Source organism: Balaenoptera ricei, chromosome 10 (genome assembly GCF_028023285.1).
Source record: "Balaenoptera ricei isolate mBalRic1 chromosome 10, mBalRic1.hap2, whole genome shotgun sequence".
In the NCBI taxonomy this organism is placed as follows: domain Eukaryota; kingdom Metazoa; phylum Chordata; class Mammalia; order Artiodactyla; family Balaenopteridae; genus Balaenoptera; species Balaenoptera ricei.
In genome coordinates this window covers 83,155,306-83,173,496 of record NC_082648.1, presented here as the reverse complement: position 1 = coordinate 83,173,496, position 18,191 = coordinate 83,155,306, and the positions used below count along the sequence as shown (strand labels likewise).

Sequence of the window (18,191 nt, the reverse complement as noted above, 5' to 3'; positions counted from 1 at the left end):
TAGTAGTTTTCTCTACAGGAGTTTCCTTCTGCTTCAGGAACCCTATCCTCCATCTGTTCATGTGAACTTTCATCCAGTCTACTCTATGGCTGCCCTGTCCTGATAGGTTTGGGGTTTGGGATAAACACTCTATGTTCATCCACTAGGACTTTTGCCTCTAGCTGTTCCCGAATTCTAGATTGTTCCTTCAACACAGGTTTTACACCCTTGAGGGCTTTCTACCAACATACAACTATGCCAGTTTTTCCTCTTAGATCTGTTTTAAAAATTTACATTTTACTTAAGATGTTAAAATACTTAACCCAGGGGCTTCAGTTTCTTTCCCATATAATGTAGCTCTGCATATTATATTTCCACCTAAAAATATAGAGGAGAATTTGTAAAATATTTAGGTTAAGAAACCATAGCACAAACCTAATTTATAACATGTTATAAATAATAATGAAGCAGTTTTCTAATTAGAAGCTGTTTCCCCAAATAAAGTCATACCACAGTGGTTTATTTCTGTAGTCCTTTTGGAAAAAATCCGTTCATCAGCATATCTGAAATCCATATACTAAACTGGCAGAAAATCAAAATATTAATTTTATGTAGGGAGGAAAACCCCTAAAGATTTTCATTTAAATATCTACATCTTGGACCCATTTCAAGTTCTGATTTAAAATCAGGGGTTCAATATTTTACGGCAGATTATAAGGCAGAATCCAGAGAATTAGATGAGACATTTTCTGACTCGTATTATCTCCTTGAAGAACCAAATTCTTGCTTTCAGATTCATTTTCCGTATGATTTCCCTGTTGGATACGTCCTGGATGCCGTGGTGAGAAGCCAGCAGGAAAACCCCAGGGAAGAGGTCAGAAACGATGCTATCAGAGACAGAAATGTCATGGGACAAGGACTGAAAATTGGAAACAATGAGAGAGGGAGAGAGGGGAGGGAGGGAGAAGGGTAGAGAAAAATAAAGAGAGGGCGAGATTGAGAGAAAGAGAATTTGTATGCAAGGGAGCACAATATAAGAAAGAAATAATACATGGAATACTGCCACCAACATGATCATTTTGGTTCATCTTATTTAAACCCTCTTTAAGCCTTCACTTGTAATTAATAAGAATTGCTATTTAAAAAATTTCAGAAGGACTTCTGTTTACTGTTGAAGCATAAAAGAAAAATATTGGCCTTTCATCATCTCCAAAAGGAAAAAAAAACCCACACGATTTATGTATATACTTTGGAATCAAAGCCCCTTTTAAGTCTCTTGGAGCTGATCATGAATAGAAGCCAAGTCTGATCTCCCCAAATAATAAAACAGTGGAGAAAAAGATAATGCACCCTCTACCATTTAAGCAGTTGGCCCACATCATTAAAAATGGTTCAAGTAAGTGCTATTAAATCGGCCCTAAGAATGCAATGCACTGAAATTTGTGCGTAGTAGGGGCTGTTTTTCCGTGTAGAGGCAACTACTGATCCATCAGTAATAGGTACACTCTTCACGGTTGCTTTCCCAAGAGTGGTGCTGGCCTGCACGGCTGCCATGCTGGTCACTAAGCCTCCCTAACCCATTCTCCCTTGGGACTGATGCTGTTGGCTATGGGTTTTTCCTGTAAAGGGGAATTCACAACCTCCTCCTTTTACTTTCCAAGTGGAGGAAACATGAATTATGTATATCAATACTAGTACTCAATTGAGAAGGTCACTTACCAGATAGTAGAGTTTTGATGGAGGTGAAAACTTATCCTGGGAGGAAGAAATTAGCTGTAAATTTGGTGAAGAAGGCAGCTGAATTTTTCTCCAGCAAAGCCAATTGAGATATACAACCTGAAGCATATAGCAAATGTGATGGAGAGCCAGCTGAAACTTAATAAGTTTTCCCACTGAAGTGCATTTGGGAGGTGGGGGGATTTCAAATAGAGATAAACAGCAATCTAAGACTGGGTAAGCATCCTTAGAGACAATCATTTTTTAGACAGAAAACAGAAAGGCTTATGTATACAGCTGGTATTTACATGAATTCCTCCCACTAATGCCTGGGACTTTGGAAGACACACCAAGAGATAGGAGGTAAGCAGCTGTCTGTGCAGATGTTGTCAACAAATAAGATTTGAAATTCTGATCTATTACGTAAAAGCCTATAACCAGTGACTTTTACCTGGGGATCTGGGGAAGAAGGGAATCTAACTGACCTCTAAATGCTAGTGTGTTCAGGGCTTATTCCTGAGCCTCCTTTAGCTGCCTTTTCTCCCCAGGTGAACTCACCAGTATGTAAATGCAATCTATGCTGATTTAATGTTTGTAAAGTGCTGAGAACTGTGCCTAGTTCATAGTAAACACCATAGAAGTGTCAGCTCTCGTTACTTATTATAGCTAATTGCCTAGTAACTGTTTCTACTTGAATGTTTGATAGGTATTTCCGAATTAAATCCAAAATGGAATTGAAGGTTTCACTGTTCCCCCAAACCAATCTCCCCTGTGTTGTTTTTCCATCTCTGTTATAACAGCTTGACCCAGTGACTCAGGCCAAAAGCTTAGGAATCACTGCTGATTCCTCTTTTTTCTCTTACTCTTCACATCCAATTCATCAGTAAGTCATTCTTGTCAAACCTCTGAGATAGAAAACAAATCCATCCACTTCTCTTCATCTTCGCTGCCACTGTTCTTGAACAAGCCTCCCCACCTCTTGCCTGGAGGACTGCAGAGGCCTCTTCCCTGTTTCCTTTGCTCCCAGATACCCTTACGATCCATTCTCCACGCAAGTAACCAGAAGGATATCTTTAAAATGGGAATAGGGGTCAGGCTTATGACTCACTAATGACTTACCAGTGCCTTTGGCATAAAGTTGAGTCTCCTTTTGGGCTGCTATAACAAAAATGCCATAGGCTGGGTGTCTTAATGAATAAATACTTGTTTCTCATAGTTTTAGAAGCTGGAAGTCCTATATCAAGGTGCTGAAAGATTCGCTGTCTGGTGAGAGCCTGCTTCCTTGTTCAAAGCTGTCTTCTTGATGCGTCCTCACATGGCAGAAGGAGTGAAGGAGCTCTCTAGGTCTCTGTTAAAAGAGCACTAATCCCATTCATGAGGCCTCCACCCTCATGACCTAATCACCTCGCAAAAGTCCTACTTCCTAATACCGTTACATTGGGGGTTAAGATCTCAACATGGGAATTTTGGGAAACACAAACATTCAGTCTATAGTACCTTCCCAAGTCTTTACCACCTGACCTTCTCTAGCACCTGCCTATCTTGTGCTCACTACACTCCAATCAAACTGGACTTCCCTTTGTTCTTTTCTTTTGTTCCCCTGCATCGTCTCTGCCTCCATCTCCAGCATCCCTCACCCACAATAGGTTCCTTCTCAAAGTTCAGGTTGCAGCTCAAGTACTGAAGACTTTCCCTTACCCCTTGGCTCACTCTAAACAAGCTCCTACCCTCTTTACTCCAGGGAGGTTCTGTTTCTGCATTCATCACCATCTGAACTCATCTTCTTCATTTGCTTATCTACTGGCACATTGGCCTTCTCCTTCTACTGTTAGTGCAAGCTCTAGGAGTGCAGGGCCTTTTCTGTCTTGTTCACTGCTGCATCTCATGGTGCTCAGGACAGTCCTGGAACAATGAAGTGTCTCAGTGAATACGAATGAATACAAAATTATTCAGGAGCCACTTCACCTGATCAATGAGCGGGGGATAAAAGTTTAAATCTTATTTATAGAAAACAGTAGCATGCATTATGTATAAGAATAGTAAAACTATAAGATGAGGGGCCTGGTGATTTACTTAGAAAAAATGGAGGGTGGGAATAATACCCACAATCTCTCTGTGTGCCTGTCTGAAGTCGAGCTCTTCATCTGCCCACTAGATCTCATCTCCTTACCTACTCAAGGACGACATTCCAGAAATTTCTCTCTCTTTTTTTTTTTTTTCTAAAATTATACCTTTTTTGTGCTCTACTGGATCATTTCCATCATGCAAAGATATTGTAATTTTTCCCTTCTTAAAAAAATCAAAAACAAAGAAACAAACCAAAATTCAACTTGTTTCCTTGTCTTCCTAAGTTTACAGAAAAAGATGTCTAGTCTTGCTGCTCCAGTCCCACTCTTCCAATTCTTTTCAGACCAGCACATCACCAAAATTACTGTTGTAAGCATCACAGATGACCTCCACATAGTTAGTCTTTAGTCTTTGTCTGAATTTTCCTAACAGTAACTCTTGATCACTCTGTCCTCCTTGATATGATTTTCTACTTGGCTTCCAACACACCTCACTCTCTTGGCTACTTCTTTTTCTACCTTCCTGATTGCTTCTTTTCAATCCTTTTTTTGCTGTTTCTCCTTATCTCCCTCAATTCTAAGTATTCAAGTGCCCTAGGACTTAGTCTTCACTCACTTCCTTGGTAACTTCTTAGAGCTTCACAGTTTTAACTTCCATCTATATGCTTATGACTCCCTGATTTCTGTCTCACACCTGGACATTTTCCAAGTCTTGCCTATTCATCATCTCCACTTGGATATATAATAAACCTCTCAAAATTAAAATGTCCAAAACAAAACCCCTGATTTTTTTTCACTCAATTCTCCTCTTCCACTGTTGTCTCCAGCTAAAGAAATGGTGACTCTTTTTGATTCCTTGGAGGGGGAAACAAAAACTTGGAGCCTTGGATCCATCCTGGACATCTCGTTTTCTTTCCATCCCCACATCCATTCTGTAGACTCTACTTTTAAAATGTACCCAGATTCTGACATTGTCTGTCTTCACTACTATGCTGGTTGAAGCATCCTTTTTTGCATAGATTATTTCAATATTCTCCTAATTGTTTTCCTTCTTTCCTTCCTGAACTATTAGAATTTATTTTTAGCACAGCAGCCAGAATGATCCATTTAAAACCTAAGTCAAAGTCACTACTCTGCTCAAACCAGTGCTTGCCTTCTTGCTCAGAGTAAAAGCTAAAGTCCCCATAGTGAGTTATAAAGACTTTATTTCCCAATATACTGTAAGGTTCCTGGGAGGTTTATACAGTCCCTACAAGGCACCTGGCACATTATAGGTACTTAATAAATATTTGCTAAATAAATTTAAAAAGAGACCCCTCCAGAAAGGAGGCAGAGTAACACTATATGTCATTAATGTCTTAAATTCCTCCAGAAACTCCCAGTGAGGGTCAAGTAATGTAGAACTTGGAGACTAACCCTCTCCTATGTAGTCTTTTACCCATCGCCTCTCTGTCTTCATGTCCTAGTTCTCTACCACTCACTTATTCCCCTCCCACAACACTGTCCTTCCTACTGTTTATCAAACATGTCAAGCATGTTTCTGTCTTGGGGGCATTGGTACTTGCTACTTCCTTTGCCTGGAACCCTCTACCCCAGAAATCTGCATGGTTTTCTCCTTCCCCACCTTCAATCCTTTGCTCAAGTGAATCTTTTTTTCAGTAACTCCTTTCCTGACCATCCTTTTAAGAATTTTAATCCCACACTCATACCAGCCTCCTCTTCCCTAAAATATCCATCTTCATCCAACTGGTCACCAGCTGACACTCTATAATTTTATACTTTTATTTGATTAATTATAAACTCCTTGAGGGATTTCTGTCTGTTTGGTTCTCTGCTGAATCTTCAACACTTCCAACAAAGTCTGGTTCTCATAGCAGACTCTCAGCAGATGTATGTTGAATGGGTGAATGAGGTAATGAGTAAATGAACTCTGATATGAAGGACTGAAACCTCAGTTGGATAAAGAGTTTGAAAGACAGGCAACCCAGATACTACAGGTGACTTTTTTTTGGGGGGGAGGCATGTGAACCAGATTATTTCTCATGGTTGTGGAGAACTTGTAAGTCAGGTCATTGATCTGCTTTGATTATTGTTGACGAATTAAGACAAAGAAAAGATGAGCCAGAAAACTATGGACATAAAAAAAAGATATTCTGATTTTCAAAAAGAGGGTAAAGTATAGATTCAGCAAACCTCAGATTGGTATACTCACTCCTGAACAAGATTTTAGAATTGATCATTATATTGTTTGTCTGCCTTCTAAAGGAAGTTTACCACCAAGACAAATTTTAGCATACTAAAAACAAGGTTTGTTAGCTAAATTTAGTTTTTATTTGCCTTGTCAAAAACTAGACTGCCAGAGAAATGTGAAAGACAGAGTATATTTGCATTTTAGCAAGTCACTAATGAAAAACCTCCCATTATTTTCTTGTGGATAAAATGGGGAAAAATAAGCTAGACCTGACATAATTAGATGGATTAATGCTTTGTTTGACAATCAAATTCATTGCTATCAGCCTAAATAGAAATTCCAGTTGAAAAGTTTTATCAGTTCTTCATGTTTTGGTAAGCATTCTCCATTCTCTCCTTTTCTCCTTGAAGTAAAGGTCATTGGTGCCCTGTGGCTCTCTCTGTGGTCTTAATCAACATGTTTATCCATGCCTTTATCAGTATTAAATTTTCAGGTATGGCTTACTTGGGAGGAATGGCAAATATATTTTATGACAGAATGTAAATCCAATACAATCCAGATTAGCTTGGATGACACGTTGCCTGAGTTTAAACAGCTGCCTGCACCCATGATAGATGGGGCAGACACAGTTTAGTTGTCATCCACGTGAAAAGCATTAGAGGTTTGATTAGGTAAAGTAGAGGTGAAGATGTTACAGAAAGCAGACCTCCCAGAGAGTAGTCCAGACTGCTGGGTGTACTCCCTGTGCCATTCCTCTGCTATCCACTAGGGTGTTATCCTTGCCTGAGTGGGCAAGATGGCTCAGTTTTACGCCAATTTTCTAAAGTGTTGGAAGAAGAATGTCTAGGGAAAGTGATTTCTTTTTTAAAAGTTATTTTTAATTTACATGTAGTAAATTTCATTTTTGGGGGTGTATAGTTCTATGAGTTTTCACGCATGCATAAATTTTTGTAACTACCATTCTTGGTTCTCTGACGAGAGAACATGGGCTTCTCTTGGAGCTTCCTCTTTGTGATTCCATTTTTGGGCTGATCCAGAGCCCAAGTCAACATATATCAGAGGCAAAAACAAACAAACAATAACAACAACACTGCTGGGTTGCTTTGGAGTCTTGAACTTCCTATTCAGTGCTCATGTTCTTATGCACTTTTTCAGAGTCCTCTGGTAGTTGTTTTATATACTTTGCCCAAACTTTTTAATTGAATTTAGTGGGAGAGATAGTGTGGGGTGTGTTTACTCCATCATAACCAGAATTGAACCTCATGATTTCCTCTTAAACACATGGAATGACAGGGACACTCTTCACTTCCACTTACATCCTATTGGTGAGAACTTAATACCAGGGCCACACCTAGCTGCAAAGGAGGCAGGAAATGCATCCTCCTGCTTAAGGTAAGGGGACAAGCTAAAACTCGTTTACTAAGAAGAAAGGAAGAGCAGATTTTGGAGAACACTGGCAGTCTGCCACAGGGATGGTGGCAAAGAATACACTCAATGTGGCTTGAAAGACTAAGATGGCTAATAAGACCTCATGCTACATGTTTATGAGTATGAAACAGCAGGTTAGAATGAGACTCTTCTTACTTTGGGTTTATCTTGGACTCCAGCATGATAGATATTAGAGACCAAAGTGAGGGTTAGACAAATTACCGCATTCAAAATTGCTAAGGAAATAGCTACAAACTGGATCAGAATGTGGAGAGGAGGTAAATGTGGGCAGGAAGTTACTTTGGCAAAAGCTGTAACTTTACCTCCAGCCTGCTCCCCTTAGGGGAGCTTCCATGAAGCCATTTGGAGAGCTTCAGTGTCTGCTCCATCCATTACATTGTTAAGTGGGGGGGGCGGGAGGGGTGGGGTTGGTGGTGCCTGACTCATACCTGAGGATACAGGTGGCTGAATAAAACCAGCTGCTACATCCAACGTTTGTTGGGGTGAGGAGTGGACCATAGGTGGGCCACACAGACGAGAGAGAGCTGATGTAAGGCTTTCTTGAGTCCTGTTTAATCTGTCTACCTGTATGAGAAGAACAGCCCCAGTAGCAAGAACATGAAGGAGAATGCTGAATTCTAGGTGTTAAGGAAAGGTCTCAAGTAATAATCATCAGGACAACAAGTCAAAGTAGAAATACGTGTCACAGGGTCAAGAGATTTTCAGGAAAACTGGTCTTCAGAGATGGAATTCTCAACCAAAGTGCACAAAAACACCCACCCGCCCACACACAAAAAACCCTAGACGTCTGCCAAGCCCAGAGAGAGAGCAGGTTATGATTTAAGACCTTTCCTTTCATCTTATCCACACTAAGTGTGGAAAGGTCAGAAATTAGCTAGCAAGTGGAAGAACAGAGAAGAAGCCAACCACCACCCACCACCGTTCACAAGCACATGAAACCACCACCCTTTTCATGTTGCAGGCTTCCAGCCTGAAGCTGACTCCAGCTGAGGAAGTGGAAAGGATATAGCGTTTGACCAAGTTGATGATTTTGATTCCTATCTCGAAGTGGACATTTTCATTACCAAATTGAGTCTATGTTTGTAACTGAAAGTGACCTTAGGAATGTCTGTTACTTAAGAGTAAGAAAAATATCATTTTTTTAAAACCATCTCTGATTACATTTTGATGGAAAGGTAGGAGACAAAAAGATGTTGTATTTTGACAATGCCACAAATTGTAGCTTGTCAATATAGCAACTACAAGTATGGAGTATTTCAGATGCAAGAGGATAAAATCTGCTCTTATTTTCTCACATTAGAATTTTGAGCATTTGTAGGCACTGTACGTTAAGAGGAATACAGAAAGGAACCATTTACATCGAAGCGACATAATAGCAAAAAGATTCAGAAGGATCATGTTACTATTTTCCCAAATTGAAGTACTATCACGAGGAAGAAGATTAAACTTGTTCAGTAGTTTAACAGATCAACTAGGTGGAAGTTTCATAAGTCATATATTTAACAGAAAGAAGACTTCTTTAGTAATCTGGGTCCCCACAGATAAAACAGGCTGCCTTGAGAGATGGTGAGCTTTGCATCATTGGAGATGCTCAAGCTTCATTGGATGACAATGTGGCAAGGTTGCTCGTAGAGGGAATCCAAATACTGGGAGAGAGTGGTTGAAGTTAGTGATCTTTAAGGCCCTTTCCAACTTTGACATTATGGGATTCTGTAAGTCTCTGTCCAACTGCTTATACTCTTCGGAAACTGTACTATCAAGTCTCAAACACTGAGTTAAATTTAAAAGTACACATATTCTCTCATGTAACAAGCATCCACTCTATCTGATTATTTCTGTCTATTTGAATCTCTTAGGAAACCAGCCAACTGGAAATAAACGGCAGCAAGTTTTAAAAATTATGAATCCATAACTAAAAAAATCCTTTGACTAATGACAGTTTAGCTAAGTCCAAATGATAATCAAATTTGTGATTTGTTTTATTCCACAAAAAAGAAATGTCCAGGGACTTCCCTGGTAGCTTGGTGGTTAAGAATCCGCCTGCCAATGGAGGGGACAAGGGTCTGGGAAGATCCCGCATGCTGCGGAGCAACTAAGCCCGCAATCCACAACTACCGAGCCTGTGTGCTGCAACTACTGAAGCTCGTGCGCCTAGAGCCTGTGCTCCATAACAAGAGAAGCCACCGCCATGAGAAGCCCATGCACTGCAATGAAGAGTAGCTCCTGCTCGCCGCAACTAGAGAAAGCCCGTGCACAGCAATGAAGACCCAACACAGCCAAAAAATAAACAAACAAACAAAAAAAAGTGTTTAGGTAGAAGAAACTTAAAAAAAAAAAAAAGAAAGAAATGTCCAGCTTCCCCTGTTTCCCCTCCTCTTCCATTGCTGCCCTCTCTGTCAATCACCTTCTCTCAGTTATCCACTGGCTCTTTACAACTCAATCCTTAGAGACAAAAGTAAATCCTGTTCCTGTGTCCAGGCCATTGTCCGAATACATCTCTCTGGAATACAGTGGAGGAAGCACAGCTGCTCCTGTCTAAATATGCAGAATGGGGTTCCATGTGCTTGCTTGGTTTTTTTTGTTTGTTTTTTGTTTTTTTTTTTAGAGTTGTTTATGCCAATGGCTCTTACATTTTTCTCAGATTCCACAAGAGCGGGGATTACATGGTGGATGCTCAATATATAGGGAAACAATGATCATGTCTTCTTTTTGTCTCTCACTGAGAGAAAACCAGATTGATCTCACAAAGAAAGTCACACAGCTTTGAAGAGTGCTGGGCGTTGCTTTCATCCTCAAATACTTACCGATGATGTGGAATACAAAGACAAAACAAACAAGGTCCCTGCTATCAGTGTGCCAATAATCTAGTTAGAGAGAGGAAATATGGGAAAATAGCCATAATAAAAGAAAAGATATGGATGTGATAAATGTTGTGGATAGAAGATAGGCTCTCAGCTTTGGAGGGACCTTGGAGATTAGTGAGTACATAGTCTTTTTACAGTTGGGTAAACTGAGGCCTTCCCAAGTCTCCTGCTGTCTTGACATTCCCATCTCCACATTACTTGAAGCTCTATCCCTCAGCATGACTGATATTGTTGCTTGCCTTTCTAGCAGCCATTGCCTTTTCCTTGCTGACATGATTTTGTTGTTTGGGTTGCAATGTGCCCAGCCTAAGAGGTGAATCATGATTGGTTTAAGGCATGATTATCCTTCCTCTATGCCAATGATTGATATAGGGATGAAGGTTGTGACAGTGGAATTTAAGGGAAGTCAGCTGAAGGCTTATGGGTAAGCTTTCCTTCCTCATTAAAAAAAATAGGCAAGTGAGGAGAAAAGTCTTTTTTGCTTCTTCTCACTTTGCTTCAAGGGTAGATGCTAATTTCTGAGGATGTGACATGTAGCTGGGACAGACTTATTTGTATTATGAAGGGAGGCATTGCTACACATAGCAGATGACAGATTGGTAGACTCAAAGGAATCCAGGCTCAATCTCTGTCAAGATTTCTTGTTAGATATAATAAATGTCCCTTTGATTTAATTGTATGTGTTTCTTCCTTTTACTTGCAACCACAAACATTGCTAAATTTTATCTTCTATATCTCTTCTTCTGCTGTCTTCCCTCCTAACTCACTTTACTGGAACCTCTGGAAAATGAGTTCCATTGTAAATAATTCTGAGGCCATCACACAATACTCTTGTCTCTGCCTAACCTGAAACCTGGCTCTTCTCAGAGGGCACTGAGTCTGTTGCAGCCCTTTCAGAAATTCATGTCCTTCTTCATTCTTCAAATGTCCCAGGGGTCAAAGGTAAGAATGACATTATCTTGGCTGCCCATTGCCTTGGTAGACCATTAATTTTCTGCTCTTATGAGGAAAAACCCCTCCTCCTTTGAGGAGGCAGGAGGAAACAGATTGTGATTATACCTGATTATGTTTAATAATAACGACCATCTGGTTAAGGCATCCTCTACCCCTGCATGTTGTCGCCATGTACTACCCCATGACACCGACATCCAAGAAACCCCTTCATATTTCTTTTCTGAAGACTTTGGCAACTGGTTCATAGGTTTCCTTTTTGCTCCAAATACTGTTATCATCATGGCGACTTCAGCATCCATGTAGATGTCCCTTCCAATACTTGAGTTTCAGGAACAGATGTTCAGCCTCTCACTGAAATTGTTTTTTCATTATGGGTGATATCGATGTAGTGATTTAAAAATATGTGAGCAAATTCTTTGACACACCTTCAGTCAAGAGGTGGGGTCTATGTTGCCCCTCTTTGAATTGAACTGGCATGAATGACTCCCTACTAACCAAAAAAATGCAGTGGAAGTGACATTATATGACATCTGAAGCTAGTTTAGGAAAGACCATGCAGCTTCTTCCTGGTTCCCTTGGAATGTTCATTCTAAGGAGGCTAGTCAGCACGTAAGAAGTCCAATTACTCTGAGTCATGCTGAAGAGGCCATGAATAGGTGCTCCAGACAATACTCCCAGCTAAACCCCCAGCTGGCAGAGAGCATCAGTGGACAGCCTTATGAGTAAACCATCTTGGACAGCTAGTTGCACTTTCAGATGATTCCATCTCCAGCCATCGAATCACCCCCAATGGCTTTTGAGTTTTTCTAGGTAAAGTCCTAAATATCATGGAGCAGAGATAAGCCATGCCCACTGTGCCCTGTCTGAATTTCAGACACAGAAATGTGAGCATAATAAAATAGTTATTTTAAGCTGCTAAGTTTGGGGATAATTTGTTTTGTAACAATAGCAACCAGAACCCCTGCCATTGGCTTTCAGGGGAGTACAGTTTGTCCAATGCTCACAGAAGTCCTTAAGACAGGACCTTCCAAAGCAGGGAGGCAGGACAGAGCAGGCTGTGATTGTACCTTGTTACACCCAATAATAACTACTGGATTTTGAACACTACCATTGTGCCTGAGACTGTGCTTAGGTTAAGCATGTGAATTTTGTTATCAAACAAGTATGGGTTCAAACTCCTGCCTTGCTGCTTACCAGTTGTGTGATTTTGAGCAAAAAACCTTTTAACGTTTCTAAGACTCCTTTTCCTCATCTGTAAAATGGGAAAAATAACAACCATCTCATAGGATAGTTTTTAAGATTAAATAAGAAAAAGTGTATAAAGCCATTGACACGCAATAATGGTAGCTATTTGATAACAACACAAGAATAATATGATTTGTAAAGGGCAGAGGTGAGAGATGAAGTCAGTGGAAGAGGAGAGGGTGAGGCTTTAGGATCTTGAGTGTTGGGAAAAGGAGTTTGGAATTTGAGGGAACTACAGGTTTTTAAATTAATTATTTTTTATTTATTATTTTTAATTAATTAATTTATTTTATTTATTTATTTTTGGCTGCATTGGGTCTTCATTGCTGTGCACGGGCTTTCTCTAGTTGTGTCGAGTGGGTGCTACTCTTCGTTGCGGTGGGTGGGCTTCTCATTGCGGTGGCGTCTCTTGTTGTGGAGCATGGACTCTAGGCTCGCGGGCTCTAGAGTGCGGGCTCAGTAGTTGTGGCACATGGGCTTAGTTGCTCCGCAGCATGTGGGATCTTCCCGGACCAGGGCTCAAACCCGTGTTGCGTGCATTGGCAGGTGGATTCTTAACCACTGCGCCACCAGGGAAGCCCTAATTTTTCATTTTAAATGAACAGTTTTTAAAAAAATCAATTTAGTCTTTTAATTATGTGTGAGAGAGTGGCTTTGGTGTTCTAAAAATTATGTTTGGACACACTATAATATTTATCATTTATTTAAAAAATATTTAGGAACTATTTCCAGTGTGAAGCAAAGTGCAGAAAAACCAGTGTATTATTCACTGAGGATCAGCCTCCCGCCCAGATGCTGATATTTCAGTGCCTTTGTGTTTTAGGAGATGAAGCTGTTAGGGTGGTGCAGAATGAATGGAAAGGTGGAGTGTCTGAACAGGGAGGCTAGTCGGGGTCTTTCAATTCCAGCATTACTGGTAGGTGTGTTGTTGTGATTCAAGGATGGGCGGGAGGCTGGATGGGAAGTTTTGGTATGCGAAACCCTAGCAAGGAAGACTTGACTGGCCTGACCTTCCAGGAGACCTGTGGTCAAATTCCCCTACCCAGCCTCCAACACCTTACAATTAATCATTTTTTTCCTTTTGCTTGGGAAAAAAAATAAAATTAACATCGTGCAACTACTAAACAGGTTACACTAAGATGTGTGAGCAATTTTGTCAGAAATATCAATTCTACATATTGCAGCAAAGGAAACATGGAATGTTTGCCAAGTTCTTGTGAGAAATCTCTGTCTAAAAATTGTGCCAGCTTGCTAAATATAGAGTCATTACCAAGAACAGAGACAACTGGCCTGTTCATCCCACCTCAGAGGAGATGACGGGGTTATGCTGGATATTGCCCCGCCGATGGCTTCCACTCCAGGGGACTTAGGAACGGGGTCAGGGCACCTTTCTTCCCCGGAGCCACAGTCTTCCAGTGTCTGTAGCTGCCCCTCCCCACACAAAGTGGCAGGAAGTTTCCATATGTCCTCCTACACCTGAGAAGAAAGAAATCTCACATGCAGATGGCTGAAACAAAGCTGGGTGCTGTCTGGATATCACTTAATATTCTTCCAAGTAAAGAATCCACAAAAGGCACGAGAGAAACTCTTTGAATGCTCTCATAGTGTCCTGAGACCTCTGTTGAATTGCTTTTACAGAACAAAGTTAGGTCTGTTTCCCTAGCAGGGAATTACCTTTAATATTGGAAAACACCTAAAAATGTAATTGACTGAATATAAAAGAGTCAAAATAGCTCAAGGTATGAAGGCTGTAGGAAAATGGGTTGGCTTGGGGGAAAGAGGCGTGCGTGTGGTTTTGGATATCGTGAGGACAAGCATGAGAATTGTTGTGTGGGAAGGTAATTTGTGTCCCATGCAAAAGCCTGCTTGTGGAAGAAAGTGCCAGAATACTGCTCTAGTGGGTTGCATTGTGTCCCCCCAGAAGACACGTCCAAGTCCTAACCCTTGGTAACTGTAAACGTGACCTTTTTTGGAAACAGGGTCTTTGCAGATGTAATTAAGTTAAGGATCTGGAGATGAGATCATTGTGGATTTAGGATAGACTCTAAGTCCCACACCAGCGTCTCTTTAGAAGAGAGAAAGGGACATTTGAGACGCAGAAACAGAGACACAGAGAAGGAGGTGATGTGAAGACAGAAGCGGAGATTGGAATGATGCATCTACAAGCCCAGGAACATTAAGGATTCCTGCCAGCCACCAGAAGCTAGGGGACAGGCATGGAACAGATTCTCCCTTAAAGCCTCCAGCAGGAACCAACTCTGGCAACTTGATTTTGGACTTCTGGCTCCATAACAGTAAAAGAATAAATTTCTGTTGTTATATGCTACTCAGTTTGAAGTAATTTGTTACAGCAGCCTCAGGAAACAAATACAACCACCCATAAAAACACACATACACACACAAAGAAGAGACCCAGGACTAGAAAAAAGGACCCTGGTAGGTATCGGACTGTGCTGTTCAATATGATAGCCTTAGCCACATATGGCTATTCAAATGTAAGTTAATTAAAATTAAATGAAATTAAAAATTCAGTTCCTCAGTTGCACTAGCCACAATTTGAGGGCTAAATTGCCACATGTGGCTCATAGTTACGCAATGGGACAGCACAGAGAAAGAACATTTCCATCATTGCAGGAAGACCTACTGGACAGCACTTCTGTAAGAGCCACGAATCAAGGTTCCATCTTTAGAGGCAAGCGGTGTGCATGGGGGCTTCATATCTGCTTTTTTACCCACAGCTGCACCGGAAGATAGCCATTATCGCTGGTAGTGTCACTTTTGATTATGAAGGAAAAGCAGCAGCAAGGTGTAAATATAGTACAACCACCTATCTCAGGTTTCCTCCCACATACCGTCTTCCAAAACAGCAAACATATTAAATGATTGTACTGACAGACAATTCTCTTCCAGGCCAAAATCCTACACCACTAGTTCAGAAACCATCAAACATGTTCTTATCTACAAAATACTATGTGAGTCATATCCAGGTGAACATATTTGTTTGATTCCTTTCCTTGTATATTTCTATTTCATCTTAAAATTTTAAGAGGAATTTCCCCCCTTACAGCCTTTTACCCTCTGGTGGGCTCCGTGGCTTTTGGGAATAGCAGGAGCTCCCTGATGGGCTTAGAAAACTAGGGAAAGATTCTTAACAGGGGAATAAAGTGATATACACTTGATTTTTCCCCAGGAGATGAATCTGGCAATGATGTTAGAATGATTTGAAGGGGTAAAGACTTGGCTGGGTGGTCTTGATGAAAATGGGAAAGAAATTATTCTCTGAATTGCAAAAGCTGCCGTCACCGAGATCCACCTGTTTAGGGCTATCTTTAGCTTCATTCGGGAACATTTTATCCACATAACCTTTCTTTCCCTTATTTTTCTTGCCTCCAGATACAGACAAGGAGGAATTTGCAACATTAAGATGGGAAACAGCATCACAGGATTGTATGTGTGTGTATGTGTGTGTGTACGTGTGTGTGTACGTGTATGTGTGTGCGTGAGAGAGAGAGAGAGAGAATGAGAGAGAGAGAAAGAGAAAGAGGAGAAAGAGAGAATCATGGGAGATACATATATATATATATATATATATATATATATATATATATACACACACACCATATATGTATATGGTGGTGCATTTTGTTGGTTACAGGTAGAATGAATAGTATGGCACTCAAAAGTTTCTTACAGCCTGACACCAAACACATTACTCCTTCCACCCCAAATCCCTCCCTCCCTCTGCTCTTAGAACCACACGTGCTGTCACAGAAATATGCTATACACACCTGTGCCTCCATCTTTTGTCCTTCTTCACTTTGCCGAGAGTGCTGTTTCTTGTCCTCTCCCTGTGGTAAACTCCTGACTCCTTTTCAAACCCAGTACATATGTCACTGCCTGTAGAAATCTTTCTTCTGCTACTCTCCTCTCTCTTCAGAAGGTATTCCTGCTTTTTATGATTTTCCCTCTCGACTGTCAAACACGTTCATCTATCATGCAGACCTTGAATCAGTTGCATTGTTATTATTTTCTTTATTTTTTATCTGCAGATGATTCCAGCACCATCAGTGGATACTCAAGGAAGGCGTGCTGAATGGATATCTGAGCTAGGTGAGGGTGACGTGGAAGCAGAATGCAAAGTTGATGCAAGATGTGAATCTCTCAGCTGTTTTTCTCCTGACTTGACACATGCTGCTATGACCTGTTTTCATTCAGTACAATTCATTGGCCTATAGCTTAGAGATAGCATGTCATTTTACACCCAAATGAATTACTCATCATAAGTAATAGATTATTTCATTCTCCTCACCCTTCCACATGCATTTGCCCCACTCATCCCATCTGCCCCATCCCTACTGCATCTTCCCCATCTTAGTAAATGGCACCTCCCTGCACTCAATTGTTCAAGCCAGAAAGCTGGGAGCCATCTTTGATTTTGTCCCCTTCTCTTTATCTTTCTTCCTCCCACTCATTAGCACAAATTGTCAATTCTATCTTAAAATGATCTCTCTCCTTCTGGCCATCTCCACAGCCACCACCCTGACTACCCACCAGTATCTTTTGCTTGGGTTACAGCTGTAGCCTTTTAATTGGTCTTCCCATATCTGTTCTCCACAGAGTGGTGGCCAGTTTGATATAGAAACATAAATTGGAGAATTTCACTCCTCTGGTGAAACATTTTAATGGCTTCCCACTGTCCTTTGAATGAAATTGAAGTTCCCAAGAATGGCCCAGAGGCCCTGAGTGGTTTGACCCCCGACTGCTTCCTGGCAACTGTTGGGCTTTTCTCCTACTTGTACATCAGGGTCCCTCATATTGAGTTTCTTTGTTCACCTCAGAGCTTTGCAGACTCCTCTGATTGGAGAAATCTTCTCTCCATTCTTGAAGGTTTGGTGCCCTCTCAAATGTAGGGTTCAGTTTTTATGTCACTTCCTCAGAGAAGCCTTCCCTGATTCTTGCTAAGTAAAACCCTGTCTTGTTCTTTTCTACAAAGTATTTTGTGTCCTACATAGCACTCAAAGAATTGGTCATGAGTTCAGTTATTAGTGTGTTTGTTCAACTATTGTCTACTCTCCCAGAAGCTGCAAGCAACACAAGGGTAGAGATCGTGGCTATCGTGTTCATCCAGTTACCAGCACAGTCCTCAGAACAGAGTATATGCTCCGTAGAACACATATGGAATGAATATGAGTGAGTATTCAGACTCCTCTCACTGTTTATTAGCTATCATAATCTTTCTCATGCTTTAAGACTTATCTCTAATGTCAGCTTTGCATAAAGTCTTCTCCATTCCCTTTACTTAAAATGAACCCTTACTTTGAGCTTCTATGTTGTTTGTTTAAGGCTTTGATGTTGAGAATCAATATATGAAGTAGTTGAGAGAACAGGCTTTGGAGTAAGTAGGACTTGAGTTGAATCCTCGCCTAGCATTTGTCACCTTTGTGATCTACTTGGACAAGTGACTTAAAACTCTCTGACTTTTGATTTCATTACACCAGGGAGAATATTTCCAACCTCATTTGTATAAGATGGTTGGCCCATGGAAGGAGACTCTATGAGGGTTGATAGCTACTATTAAATTGATTCATAATTTCCTATGTATTTTTATGTAAATGTTTTGAAAGCAAGAAATAGTGAATCCTAAATGACATGATTGAAGGCATTTGATTTCTGTGGACCAGGTCAAAAGCAGCTTGATATTGGAGAATATCCCAGGTTCTAGAGTCA

At 40.7% G+C, this 18,191-nt stretch overlaps 1 long non-coding RNA gene across 1 annotated transcript in view; it reads left to right on the top strand.

Moving 5' to 3' along the window:
- LOC132372660 (uncharacterized) overlaps positions 1-17,648 on the top strand; it is a 520,205-nt gene extending 502,557 nt beyond the window's left edge. Inside the window, exons 5-6 of the long non-coding RNA XR_009505221.1 lie at positions 16,514-16,574; positions 17,543-17,648. This is a non-coding gene — a long non-coding RNA (uncharacterized LOC132372660). The remainder of the gene's footprint in view (positions 1-16,513; positions 16,575-17,542) is intronic.
- Positions 17,649-18,191: the final 543 nt, after the last annotated feature.